The 14,986-nt window shown below is 34.5% G+C and overlaps 1 pseudogene; it reads left to right on the top strand.

Moving 5' to 3' along the window:
* The first annotated feature begins 534 nt into the window (after positions 1-534).
* LOC100724721 (ADP-ribosylation factor-like protein 13B) lies at positions 535-14,668 on the top strand (annotated as a pseudogene).
* Positions 14,669-14,986: the final 318 nt, after the last annotated feature.

The raw sequence follows: 14,986 nt of genomic DNA, 5'->3' as shown, positions 1-14,986 counted from the left end.
AAAGCTGTTGAGGAATATTAAGTACATAGAATAATATTAAAGGTTTTTTAATAATTTTATTAAGTGTGATACTATGGACATGTTTTGTAATTATAAAATGTTTTGATGAAGTGATACAGACAAAGGTATATATATATATATATATATATATCTGCAAAAATCATGCAGTATTGATAATATTTAAAGGTGTGGGGGCTGGAGCTTTGGCTCAGTGGCACAAGCACTTCCCTAAGATATGTGAGGTCATGAGTTTGATCTCTGGTACAAAAAAAAAAACTACAAGTATTTAAAGGTATATGATTAGATTTATTATTCTGTGTGTTTATGAAACACTATTTTTTGCCCAAAGCTCTAACAAACTCTGATCATGTACAGTACAGTTATCACCCAGTATCAAAATGAATTGGTTCCAGAATGCTTTATAAATATCAGTATCCAAAGATGTTCAAGTTCTTCACATAAAATAGGAAGATTTCTATATAACCTATCTGGGGCTAGGGATATAGTTCAGTGGCACAGTATCTGCCTGGAAGCATGAGGTGGTAAGTTTGATTCTCATTGCCAAAAACAAAAAAAAAAAGTCGAGACTCTAACCTACCCGCATTTGTATAATTTATATTTCCTTTAGATTGCTTATAATACTTAGTACAATATAAATGTTATATAGATAGTTGTTACACAGTTGTGTATTATTTAATGAATAATGACAAAAAGAAAGTTCATATAGAGTCAGTACAGTGTTTTGGTTTTTTCCCAAATGCTTCCTATCTGAATTTTTTTGAATTCATGTATACAGCATCTATGAATACAGCATCCATGAATATAGGTGACCAACTATGTTTTTTCACCTCTTCCATCTAACAGAAAAATAGTAATCATGGTAATTTTCCTATTATCTCTATAAGTTACCTGGTTTTACATTTGATTCCCCAAATTGTATTGAGATGAATGTGTATGTATATGAGCTGCACATGAAATGCGTTTGTTTATTAATGTTCTGTGCCAGGTAAATTAGAAGTATCTATGAGCCTTCAGTAAATTGCACATTTACATGTACACATTCACACATTAGAAATGTTGATGAGCTCAAATACAGAATGAATCATTGACATTTAAAAATTATAAGGTCTATATTTTAATAAGATATTAATGTGAAATGAGGATATTTACATGATGATGCGGTTTATTTTAAGAAATAAGGACATAATATGTGGTTTTGGCCATGGAAAATAGGCAGTTTTTTCCCTCTTTTGGGCTACTGGTATATTGTTTGTGTTATCTTGATACTTCTTGATAGTTATAGTACAACCATCTTGTTTTTGTAGGTTGACAAATAAACAGGACAAATAAGGGGCTTTAGGACAAGCTTGATTTTGGTTTTATAACCAGTTCTTATGACTTTATATCTGTCTTTAGAAAAATTGGTTAATGAGCACATGTGCCTGTGTTAGATAGTGTTTTTTTTTTTTTCTGCTTTTTACAGATATGTTTAGTATAATGTAGTTCTTATAAAGGAGATAAGCAGTTAAAGGACAATCATTTTACATAGGAAATCATGCTGTTACTCGTCTGTTGGCATTAGTTATGCTATAATGTTTCCTGTTTAGTTGTCACTGACTTCTTGAGAAAGCAGTCCTTCATAATTTCAGAGTTTTTGCACTACTTTTTGTAAAGTACATATCTCAAAATGTTATGCTATAAATTTTTAAATGGTAAATAAAAATACAAAGATAAGATTTATATTCAGAAATTCATAGTGAATTTTGAAAAATTATATCAGGAGAATTGTCATATCATCTTAAGAAAGAGATGAGTATAATTAATCTAGTTTTGTAAAATTATTATTAGGTTGTGAACTTTATGGATGTTTACTGCTATAAATTATTGGCTAAGAAATTAAAACTTGCTAATATTCTTAATTAGTTGATATATTTTTCTCATGGCAGGTATATTTTGTTTTCCAGTAGAATGGTTTAAAATTACAACTGATACCTATCAACTTCCTATGTCATAGTAGGTCTTGTAGCGTTCAGATAATATATGTAAAATTATTTAGTTACTATGTGGTAATGAAGTATGTTTATAAGTATGCAGATGCTTCATATAAATATTTAAAATAGTTTACTTTTGATATACTGATAATTATGCACAAAGGTATATGTCTTAATTACTTTTTACTCATTACTGAGACAAAATACCTAATGCCCAAAGTTGGGAAAGGAAAGGTTTATTTCTTACAGTTTTTGGAGGTTTCAGTCCATACTCAGTTGGCTCCAAGGCACAGTGGCATGGTAGGGCCACAGTTCATGGTGGCTTCAAACATCAAGGCAGAAACTGACAAAAAAGCAAGACATGTCTTCTTCCTGCCATTATACTGTATGCTGGCTCCACCCCTAGATGGGTGTAATGCTGACACCATCAGTCCAAGCTAGACAATGAACTAATCACAAATGCACAATGCAAATGCATAAGGCCTGGGGGCCACCAACATAAATCATGACATTCCACACCTGGCCCCCAGGACTCCTGTACATCTTTTATACAAAAAAAGACATTTAGTCCATCTCCAAGAATTGCCAACTCCTAATAGTTTTAGTACTGTTGAAATCTGTAAGTCCCAAGTCTCCTCCAAGATCTATGGAAAATTATTAAGTATAACCCCCTATACAAATGAAACAAGGTTAAACATTTCTGAAATGCAAAGGCACAAGATAAACATTACCATTCCAAAAGGTACAAACAGGGGAATATACAGCATTGTGAACAAAGCAAGTCCAACATCCAGCAGGATGAACTTTAAGTTTTAGAGTTCCATGCTCAGCATTTGAAGCAATCTGGTTGCGAGTTCCAAAAGGCTTGGGTGATTCCACCCCCAAGGCACTTCCAAGGATGTGAGTTCCCAAAGCTTCTCTCTTAAACCTTCTCTGCTTTTTGCAGCTTTCCTTGGGTGATCCATTTTCCTGGCTTTTCCAAACTTCTGGGGTCTCCATTGCACCTTTGGCTTCACCTTTACATCTTTAAAAATTGCCCTCTCAGGGTCACATTGCTTGGAGTCCCAGGCCCTTTGCAATTGAGGTGTAGGCCATCTTACCCTCAGAATTTGTGCATTTTCCTTGCACCTAAAATCAGCACCAATGGATGCTGTCAAGGTTTGCTGCCAACTGGAGCAACAGCCAGGCTTCTGTCTCTCTTGGCTGTAAGGGTTGATTCCCTAGATTGCTGGGCTCCATGAACCTGATTGTAAAGATAAGCTTCTCTATGTTGCTGCCATTCTGGAACATCATGTGGTCTCTGTCTCCATTCTGGAGCATGGTGCTCTGCAGTTTTCTCCTCTGAGCAAATTCTTTCACTTTTGCATTTTTGAAGCTGCAATGGGTGGGAACTCCCTGCTTCCTGGGATGCACAATGGCCATCTTTCTTATCTCTTTGTTACTCTTCAGCAATCAAAGTCTCAACTCTATCTTTACAATACACAGCTTTACTGGAGTTTTCCTTCTGGCTAAACTCACAGCATTGTAAATTATTCTGTTGGGCTCTTTGCTCTTGCTTTTCAGCATAAAGCTGGCGAAAAACCCCCAACACTAGCTTCGACTGCCTTGAAATTTCCTTTGCCAGATTAATCAGTCTATTGCCGTTAGTCTCAGTGTCAGGCAAAGTCTCTGGGCATGCGCAAAATGCAGACAAACTTTCTGCCAAGCCATAACAAACATGGTGGGGAGTCCAACAACCAATGCAGTCCTTCTTCCCAGCAGAAACCTCTGAAGCCTGGACTTTACCATCAGTCTTTCTATCAGCATTCTGGTCTCCAGAACACTGACCAGAATCTCCTTCACAGAGTACCCTAAGCTACTCCAGCTTTATGCATCCAGGCAATAACTCTGAACCTTTCCAAACTCTGCCCATTAGCCATTTCTAAATGGCTTGTATGGTGGGCCACAGTTCATGGTGACTTCAAACAGCAAGGCAGAAACTGGCAAAAGTGCAAGACACACCTTCTTCCTGCCATTACATTTTATGCTGGCACCACCCCTAGATGGGTGTAGCACTGACACCATCAATCCAAGCTAGACAATGAACCAATCACAAACGCACAATGCAAATGCATAAGGTCTAGGGGACACCAACATAAACCATGACAGTATATGAATGTAGGTTTGGGAGATCTTTCAGCTTTAACAGCTTTGAATCCATAAACATCTGTTGTAGGAACCTCATTCAGCAGTCTTGGAATATGGAAAGAAAATTGACAAATCTATTAAAAAGGACCTTTACTGGCTACTACATATCATTGCAAGAGACTTTTATATCTTAAATAAAAGGATCGAAAAGGACGCAATTGAACAGTGAGCACTTGAGGAACAGGAGAAATGAGAAAGAACTGAATGAGTATGAAAATTATGGATAGAAAGGTAAGTAGCCTATTTTTATAGCACATGGCAGTTTTATTAATTCTTTGACACTTTTGTTTATTCAGTCTACCTGTTCTATTTAGTTTTATCTCCTTTTGTATGAAGGGGGATACTAAATAAATTGCCTATTTTATGGATCTTTGGTTACAAGCTTAGGTGATAGATTTTAACTTTCCTGGTGGTATTACACTAGTTAAATATACACCTTATGTGGTCATTATTTCCCAGAGTTTCAAAATTTTATGTATTATATCTTAGGAGTACCTGACTGTCAAGTGCAAGCTTGTGAGTTTGATTCCCAGTACAAAAGAGAGAGCGAGAGAGAGAGAGAGAGAGAGAGAGAGAGAGAGAGAGAGAAAGAAAGAAAAAGAAAAGAAATACCTCTTAGGAGCACTTTAGAGCAGTGGTTCTCAATGTACAGAGATTGTGGCCTTTCAGGGCCATGTGGAGATGTCTGAAAACATTTTGATTGTCACAGCTTGGGGGAGAGAGAGGTAGTGTTGATGCCTATTGTGTAGAGTCCAGGGATGCTGCTAAACATTTTATGATGTACAGGACAGTCTTCCCCCATCAACAATTATAAGGCTCAAAATGACAAAACTATGGAGATTCAGAAACTTTTCTTTAGTCTCGGCAAAGTTAGAAGGTGTGATGATAAAAGGTAAATTAACTGAGAAAGAGCTGATCTTCAGTACTAATTGTCAGAGAGTATACCATTTTAAATATATTTTAAGTTATTAAAATATATATCTTACATTATTAAAATATGCTTTCAGAAAGAAAACACTTAAATTCACCGAACTACTTTTGAAAAAGATTGCATAAATTCTACTTCAGAATCATTTTTAATGTTATCAATGCAAGAACGTGCTATGATTAAAATATAAGTTGAATTTACTGTGGAAGGGGGAAGGGAAGGAGGAAAAATGGGAAGGATTTTTGAGTGAGTTCCTGTAAGATCCAGAATTGCCTCCAATCAACCTAAGCAGTATTGGCTTTTCACATGGTTTAATGAGCAAAAACGCAGTACTCCTGAGCTTTTGTGAGGCCTCCCCTTACATTGTGGAGGAAGGTCCTCTGGCAGTATTGTTCTTTTAATTGAGAGAATTTTGTAAAGGAAAGAAATGTGTGTAAAATAACTCTCTTGCTCTCCCCTGAAGTGCTCTGTAATGTGAGTGTGCCACTCATCTAGGTCCTCACTTACCTAAGAAAGAGGAGAATGAGTGGTCTTGAGGCAGCTGCTAGCATGTGGTTTTAGTTACTGTGAGAATCTTTGGGTTTATATCCCAATGTATATTTTCATGCTGTCATGCTCACTACAAGTAGTCACATCTGTAAAATACTTTATTTATAAAAATAATATATAGGGCCATTCTTTTGTGGCCATTACCTTTTCTCTGCGAGGAAAAGAAAAGTATGGGACTGTGTGAATAGACAGAGGTGGAAAATGTGGCCAACTTGTGCAAGGCAGAGAGAAAGGAGTGGGAGAGAGGAATAGGAAGAGAGGGAGAGGACGGGAGGGAGAGAGGGAGGCAGTTGGGAGAGAGAGACAGTAATCAAGTTGAATAAAAGAAATTTAATGTTATTCATTTACAAAGGCTTTTACCTGCTCCGCATCATGGCAGACATTACTCATCCTTGTTTTCTTCTCCTCTTTCCCCCTTTTCCTGGGTTGCTGTGGCCTCAGATTGCTCTTCTTTAATTAAACATCAATAACCACCTATAATTAAACATCAATTAATACTTAGAACAGGCTACAGAGATCAGAAAACAATCTTTTTACTTTAATAAATTGAATCTAATTTGTCCTCATAATCATTTCTAATTTTTTTGATAAGCAGTAAAAAACCCCACAATTTGGGTATCAAAGTAGTGTATTAATACTATATATTGGAAATTGTTACTAATAAATAAGTAATATAAATAACATTGACTATTCTATTTTGTTTATTTATGAGTTCCCTAATATATTTTGCCTTGTTTGATCTTTGAGACAGTGTAATGAGGTATTTTTTCCATATTTATGGGATGCTGAGGCTCAATAATCTAGTCCAATGTCAGGAATAGTTGACTGTAAGTCTCAAAACCTTGCCTTTCCAGATTCAGATTGATAGGATATATATTTTCATTTTAGAACACAGTTAACAAATTCCATAATTATGAACACTTGGATTGTTTTACTACTAACCTAGTTGATCATCCCTAATACTCATTTTTCTGCCTTTGGCTGCTTGTTTTAGTAACTTTCTCTTCATGTATTGGGCAGCATTAACTCTAAATCACAGAAATCATAAATGAATGAAAAAAGAAATTATAAGTGATTCAGTAGCAACTAATATGGGAACATTTAATCTGAATGATATGGAGCAACTTATTTTTATAACTTCTCATACTATTAAACTAAGTGACAGGGTTTTTTTTTTGTTGTTGTTGTTGTTTTGTTTTGTACTTTTGGTTTTTGAGACAAGGTCTCACTGTGTAGTTCAGGCTTTACCTGAACTCATCATGTAGCCCAGAATGGCCTCAAACTTGCAGCAATCCTCCTGCCTCAGCCTCCTGAGTGCTAGAATTACAGGTGTACACTGCCACCTCCAGCTTTAAGTAATAGATGTTTACCTAGCTATTCAAATATTATATACAATGGGACAAAATATTGTACTAACTTACATAGTTCTATAGAAAAATCTATAGATATACCACTGTTTTCTTTGTACTAAAATAAAAAACACATTTGTGTATAAATAAAAACACAGGTTGAGTTACAGAAATATCTCCAAGACTTTTCTGATGATGCTGGTAAAAAGAATGCCTTTGATTCTAATTATTATTATTAATAATATGACATATTATTAATTATTATTATTAATAATAGGGTAATTAATAATATGACATATATAATTTTAAGAAATAATTTGTGCTATTAACATTAAAGAGCTGTTAGCTTAGTGTGGTGATGGTATATTTCTGTAATTTCAGCTCTTTGAAGGCTAAAGCAGAGTGATTACCACAAATTCAAGGCCAGACTGGGCTACAAAATGAGTTCAAGACCAGCCTGAATTATACAGGAAGACCTTAACTCAAAAAAAAAAAAAAAAAAAAAAAAACTAAATAAAACAATGAAAAAAGTCACTCTTAAGAATTTTTTTTCAGAATTTCTTTAAATTCAAATAACTGATTTTCTGTTTTTGTTGTTGTTATTTGTTTCTTTTTTGTTACAGGGTCTGGCCTTGAATTTATGTCAATCATCCTGCCTCATCCTCCAGAATGCTGAGGTTGGGGCTGAGGATATAGCTCAGTGGCACAGTGCTTGTCTACAAAGGATGAGGTCATGAGTTCAATTTCTGGTACCAAAACAAAACAAAACTAACCCCCCCCCAAAGAAACAGTCCAATGCTGAGGTTACAGGCATCAAATAGCTTGCTCAGCTTGGTACCCTGCCCAGCTTCAAATAGGTAATGTTTATATGAGGATAGAGGCCTGTGTATTTTTAAAATCCTCTCTATAATTAAGAGCTATGATGATGTTAAAATTATGAAGATTAAATACCCTTAAGCCTATTACAAATTGGCTTATTAAACATAAGAGTTTTTATAAAGAAACTTCCATTGCCCCGCACTAATAATAGGGAACAAAGAAAAAGAGAACAAGCAGAACTGGATGGAACCAGTGGTCTGGATGAGTTGAACCCAAGCCCAATTACTGCTAATCCTTTCCAGCCAATAGCATCTGTAATAATGGAGGCATGAATTGGTGGCAAATTAATTTTTTGTATATTAATTTATAAAATTGATGATGGGAAAGGAGGTGAAGGGAGGAAGAAGAGACAAGGTGTGCTAGTTTTCTATTACTGTGACAAAATACCTGAAAGTGTCAATTTAAAGGAGGAAAGGTTGGGGCTGGGGATTTAGGTTAGGGGCATAAGCACCTGCGTTACAAGCAGGCGGTCGTGAGTTCAATCCCTGGTACCGATATAAAATAAAAAAAATTAAAAAATAAATGGGATTGGGGATTTAGTTCAGCAGCATAAGCACCTGCCTTGCAAGAGTGTGGTTGTGAGTTCGAGCCCCAGTACCGATAAAAAAACAAAAAGACAAAGGAGGAAAGGTTTAATTTGGCTCGTGGTTTCAGTCCATGGTTAGCTGGGTTCATTGTTTCTGCATCCTTCATGGCAGAATATTGTGGCAGGACATGATGGGGCAAAGCTGCACACCTCATGGTGGCCCGGAAGCAGAGAGAGAGAAATCAAAGCAGAAACAAAGATACTGGGAGCAAAATATCCCCGTCAGAACCGTCACCCACCCCCACTGCTGACAGTGACTCACTTCATTCATAGTGCATCCTCAAAGCCCTTTGAGCTGTGCACTTATCACTGGGCTAATCCACTTGGTGAAGTTAGAGCCCTCATGATCCAATCACTTCCCAAAGTTCACCAGCTGGGAACCTTGGCTTCAGTGCAGTAAGCCTTTCCAGAAATATTTTAGATTGCAGCCATAACATAGAAAATAGAGTTATCTCTCTAAATAATGAAGTTAAAGGTGAGAGACTGAATGTTTATTCCTTTATTTTCCCCTTCAAGTTTTACTTTGGGGACTGGAGATACAGAGCAACTATCTAGCATGCACACAAAAAATAAAAATGGCAGTCATTTTAAATTGACTATTAAAAAGAAACGTTTTCAAAATGAATTAGAATGAAGATAAATGTTGAATATTGTTCAACATTATCTTATCAACATTAACATTAGCAGTTATTTCCATTAATGTTTTAATGAATCTACTTTTATCATTATTTTCATATAGCAGTAATGTATTAGTCTTATTTACATTATCTTTATCCTAGTGTTGTTGTTACTATCTCTGATAAAAATGTTTAGGTGCTTGTATAAAGAGTAAACAATTTTTCATTTTCCAATGATACTTAAGAATGTTCAAAGTACAGTAAATTTTCCTGTATCTGAATATAGGGAAATATATTTTGATTCTGAGCATCAAAAGTTTTCAGCAAAATTGATTGGTAGATTTTAATAGTGAAGAGGTTAAGGAGCATGCATGTATGCACATGTGTATGTGTGTGTGCTTGTGTCTTTATTTTCATCTTTTGCTGGGACCAAGGGTTTGCTTTTGCATTGCTTTCCTCACTCTCAGCAGCTGAGCCACCTTTCAGGCAGGGCTTGCTAAGTCTCTCCTGCTCACTCAGAGCTCGCTGTGGATATGGGCTCGCTGGTCTTGCCTGTGTGTTCTCTACTCCTCTTCCCTATCACACAGGTGCTCATCTGGGAAGGTGAATTATTCTTTCTCAGGGCTGGTGTTGAGGGAGCACCTTTCTGGGTAAAAACGTAATGAGACAGTTTTGATATTTATTCTGCAAAATAACTGATAATATGGGATAGTTAGCCTTAAGTTTTTCAGCTTATGATTAAGTAAATCTCTTATTAACCCCATTGCATTTCCTCTAAATATGGTGCTTTTCTAAATAAAGCCATCTTAATAGTGGTAACTATTGTCGCCATAGTACCGTACCAAACATTGTCATCTTGATTTACATTTTAAAAAATACTTTGAAACATTTATTACTCTGTGTAAGAAGGCTGATCTTGTAAATAAAACCTGTTATTTTATAGTACTATTGTATGTAAAACTTAGAAAGCCCTAGTGCTTCTCTCAGTATCATATTTTTCACAATATAAGGAAGAAAACAATATTGGTATAGAGGATAGACTATTGCATATGTATAAATTAATTAGGGTTATGGAGAGAGTATAATTATTCTTTGAAATTATGATAATTTAAGAAGATGGTAAGTAATGAAAACAAATTATCTAAATCTCTTTGTACTACACAAATGTTTTTTTTTTCCCACAGTATCTTTAGTATGTTTGCATTGTTCACAATATCTATTATTCATTTAATTTTACAGTAGCTATTAAAAATAGTAAGGTATTATGAAGTATTGGTTCTAAAATACATCTATAAATGGAACAAATAGTAATAAATCTAATTATATATGAGCATTCAATATAAAATAAAGATAATATTTCAAAGTGAGGAGAAAAAATATTGGAACTGAATAATCATTTGGAAAATTATAAAATTATTATGCATTCCACAGCAAATTAAACTTCAGAAATATCAATGACATATATATTTGAAACATTTTCTTAAAAATAGTAGTAGGTAATATAAGTATTAGTATATGCTGAGAGATTGAAAACTTTAAAAGATAAATTACAAGTCATAAAGTGAAAAATGGATAGAGTATATTATATTTAATTTTAAAAGTGCTGTTTTACAAAGTTAAAAGGCAAGCATTGAAACAAAGTAAATCCTAGTGGAAAGTAAAACACATAGGATGCATAACCTGCTATAATTGTGTGGTTAGTCCTCATAATAGAGAAGACAAAAGCGATAAAAGATAATTTGTATAAATTACTATGAAATAGAGAAAGGTATACTGATAAGCACAGTTTACTAAATGGATAAAATAGCAATAAAGGTATTTAATAAGTAATCTTCTTTAGTAATAAAATTTTTAAATTAAAATAACACTAAGTTAAATATTTGTTAGTGTACTAGAAAAATGAAAATTTAATAATGTGTAGCATTGAAAATGATTTTAAAAAATTATCTTCCTAACTTTTTACCTGAGGTATAAATTTTTCCATTTTTTTAAGGAAGAGAACTATGTGCTTATATGTCACTTTTAAAAACATATTAACCTCACTGATTCAACATTTTTACTGTTAGAAATTTAATTTTAAAAATTTAAAAGAATTTATTTCTTACAATACGAGGAAAACTAAAAATCTGGAGTCATTGTTTATTGTAAAAGAATTAGTGTAATAAGTTAGAACCATTTCAAAGGTTAATATAATTGTTGACAATAAAACAACTAACACTTATTTTCTATATATGAGAAACTGTTCTAAGTACTTGATATATTCATCTGGAAAGAAATACTTTTTAAAAACTTAAATTTTTGCGGAGGATTTAGCTCAGTGGCATAAGCACCTGATGGCAAGTGTGAGGTTATAAGTTCTGTCCCTGGTACCAAAACAAACAAACAAACAAACAACAACAAAAAAAAAACCCAAAAAACCCTTACATTATTTTTTTCATTTAAATAAAGATGTATGTAGAGTCAGTCACACACTTACATGTGTTTACGTGTGACATATGTCTGTGTGTGGGTAGATAGGCAGAGAAAAACGCCTCATAATGATTACACAGTGAAGAATGAACATCTCTAGGCTGTAAAATCACCAGTAATACTTGTTTTCTTTATATTTTCTGTTTTTTACATATTTAATAACATGTTTTAGTGTAACATTCAACAAATAATTTTAATAAAAATATCACAATGCCATCAAAATCTCAAAATGTCTAACTTTACAAGCATTGCTTTTGATTTGTTTGTTTGTTTGTTTTGGTTTATTGAGACTGTGTCACACTAAGTAGTCTAGACTGGCTGTGAAATCATTTTGTAGCCCAGGCTGGCCTCAGACTGATGCAATCCTACTTCCCTTAGCTTCCTGAGTGGTGGGATTACAGGCATGCAACACCATGCCTGGTTATAACATTTTAAGCATTCTTACGTTGCTATTAGGTAAATGATGTTAAATTGATGTTAGATATAACCACTATACAGTATAATAAAAATGTTATATTTCACTTTTGTTAGAATGAAAAGAAACTTGAAAAAGAGACAAAGAAACAAACAGTGAAAAAAGATAGTGATATTTGTCCCCTGCAACAGAAAATGGAACATGAACAATTAGAGACACAAAGCGAGATTAGTGAAAATAGCCAAAAAAAAAAAAAAAATAATGAATTTGAAGTGGTAGAAAATTATAAGGAGGCATTAACACAGCAGCTGGATGAAGATAAGATAGATCAGTGATCTTTACAATCAAGCAACAATGTATTATTTAAAGTAACTCATATATGGTATTTTTGTCATTGTTGTTTTTTGTTTCCTTTTGTGTTTTTGGTACCAGAGATCAAACTCACAACCTTGCACTTGCCAGGCATGCACTGGGCAACTGAGCTATATTCCCAGCCCTACCATGTTTATTTTCACAAAAAAGCTGTAATTTTTTGGTCTCCAAATGCAGTTTTTATCTTGATTTTTCTCAAAGATCTTTGGTTACTTATTACCCAATTTTCTCTAAGTGCATTTTTGCATATAAGCTTACTATATGGACTTTTACAACTTAAAAAAATTCAGCAGAAATTCAATTTTGAAAAATTTAGAATTCAGTGTAATTCCTAGGATTCCTTAGAATTTATTGAACATTTTAAGCCTTTGTTGTTGTTAAGCCTTTTAATGCTGAAGTTTACATCATTTTCTTTATTGTTTTTTTCTTTAATATGTAAACATTATAAAAACATTTTTACAATCTTGTCAGGGACTGTGGTATAGCTCAATGGTAAAACTTACATTTAGCTGGTGCAAGGCTCTGAGTTCATTCCTAAGCACATGCATAAACACAGACATGCACACATAAATCTTATCAAATAGTTAATTTCCTTTATTTTAATTCTGTAGAAAATTTTCATCGCAAGGTTAACTGCTGATGTGTTGGTGTCATGGGAGAAAACCTTTGTTTAGAATCAGAAAACCAGGGGTAAAATACTTCGTTAGATATATGTTAAATGCTATAACAGCAGTTCCCAACCTTTTTAGTGTCAGGGAGTAGTTTTATGGAAAGCATTTATTTCCATTGACTGGGGGAGGTATAGTAGTCATGGGATGGGTGTGGCAATTGAAGCACATTATATTTATTGTGCAGCATTTTTTCTGTTATTATATTGTAGCATATAACAAAATCATCATACAACTCACAGTACTGCAGAATCACTGGATTCCCAGAGCTTGTTTTACTGGAACTAGACTGCCTTGGCTGGGGGTGATGGGAGACAGTGACACTTAAAGTGTGCTGTTTTTGTCCAGTCTACTTGATAATCTCATTTTTGGCTGCTATCATTGCAGAAAACCCTGCTTCACAAAGATAGTATATTGCAAACGGAAGCAGCTTTTTCATGTTTTTGTGTCAATCTCAGGATATACCATTTGCCTTTAATACAGAAAGAATGGAGATTTGAGGTTGTCTCAAATGAACATTTTTTTTCCATACTGGGGATAGAACCACATGCTAGGTGAGTTTCTACTATTTAGCCACACCTCAAACATACTTTTAAGGCTTCTGTCATTTTCAGTCTGAAGCAGTTGTTTCTCTTCTAGTACAAAGTCACTTCACCTGGCTTATTCACAAGTGGGTTGAGGATGTGCTTAATGATATTTTGTGGTTAGGAAGTAATATTCACTCTTTTGAAAGGCAAAATAAGTAATTGTATTCCAGCTGGAAAAAAGAAGGCCCTGTCTCAGTCTCTTTCTACAATCTCCTAATGTATGAAATGTGTCAGAAACTCTCATGTTCACTCTCTACCCTCATAATTCCAGTTTGGCTTTAAATGCAGCCCATTTATCTGCCATCTTGAACACATTTGTCATTGTCCCTTGAGGGGATAGATTTGAGTTCCTTGAGTAGGTTCAGTATGTCACACAAGCAAATTTGGGGGCCCATTCTGTGTCACTGAAATGTGCTCCAATGACTACTCTTTTTCTAAAAGATAAACCTGGAATGGCTTTCATCATTCAAAAATTCTGGCCAGTTCTCCACCTTTAGAAAGCGATCTCACTTCTGTATATAAGAGATGATATGCTTTGCATCCATTGCTTCATGGTGCTTCAGGAATGTATGTGGCTTAATTCCAAAGAATATTTATGTGGCTGTGGTGGTGTTTGGCTAAAGAGTACACGTGTCTTCATGCTCATCCTCCTGAAAGGTATATTGCACAAAAGCAAGAATTTTTGCCCTATTATCAACATCAATAGCATCATAAAACTGAATTGCCTACTACAGAAACTCAGTAATTCTAACAATTGTGCTGCAGTATCCTCTGGTGGTTCATCAAATTGTATAGTTATGGTGCTAGCTAAAGGAGGAACGCATCCCATCTTTGAACAGTAGCTTCTCCTAAATGTTTAACAAATGTCATTAGCATAAGGCTGGGTCAACTCTTAACAGTACTAAAGAACTTCTTAGTTTTAGCAATTTGGTTAGCCACTAATACAGGTGCTTTCTGTGCAGACTTTTGACAAAGTCATAACCTTGAAAAATTGCTCTTATTCTTCATGTTTGTGGTTTTTATTTTTTTCCTTTGCAGTATTCAAGTCTCCATATGGCAACCAAGTTTTGAAGAATTCATGGTTTGTTGGATAATTTGAATCATGGCTTGAAAGGAACTCCCATAATTTAAATTTTGATATATAAATTTTAAATATAGCTTTCTTATTTTTGGCAGCTTTAGTGTCTTCTCATGTCTCATCATCACTAGGTCTTTCTTTTTTTTTTTTTTTTTTTTTTCCTTTGTTGAGACCAGGTCTTGCTATGTAGTTCAGGCCAGCCTTGAACTCATTATGTAGCCCAGACTGACCTCAAAAAAACTAAGTGCTGGGATTTCAGGCATGTGTCATTACCCCTATGATCTAGGAGTGTCCAGTTTTTGGCTCGGCTT

Source organism: Cavia porcellus, unplaced genomic scaffold (genome assembly GCF_034190915.1).
Source record: "Cavia porcellus strain 051 isolate PalLab524CR breed Dunkin Hartley unplaced genomic scaffold, mCavPor4.1 scaffold_15, whole genome shotgun sequence".
Lineage (NCBI taxonomy): Eukaryota > Metazoa > Chordata > Mammalia > Rodentia > Caviidae > Cavia > Cavia porcellus.
Note: the sequence above shows the minus strand (reverse complement) of the source record. Positions and strands in the feature narration are given on the sequence as shown.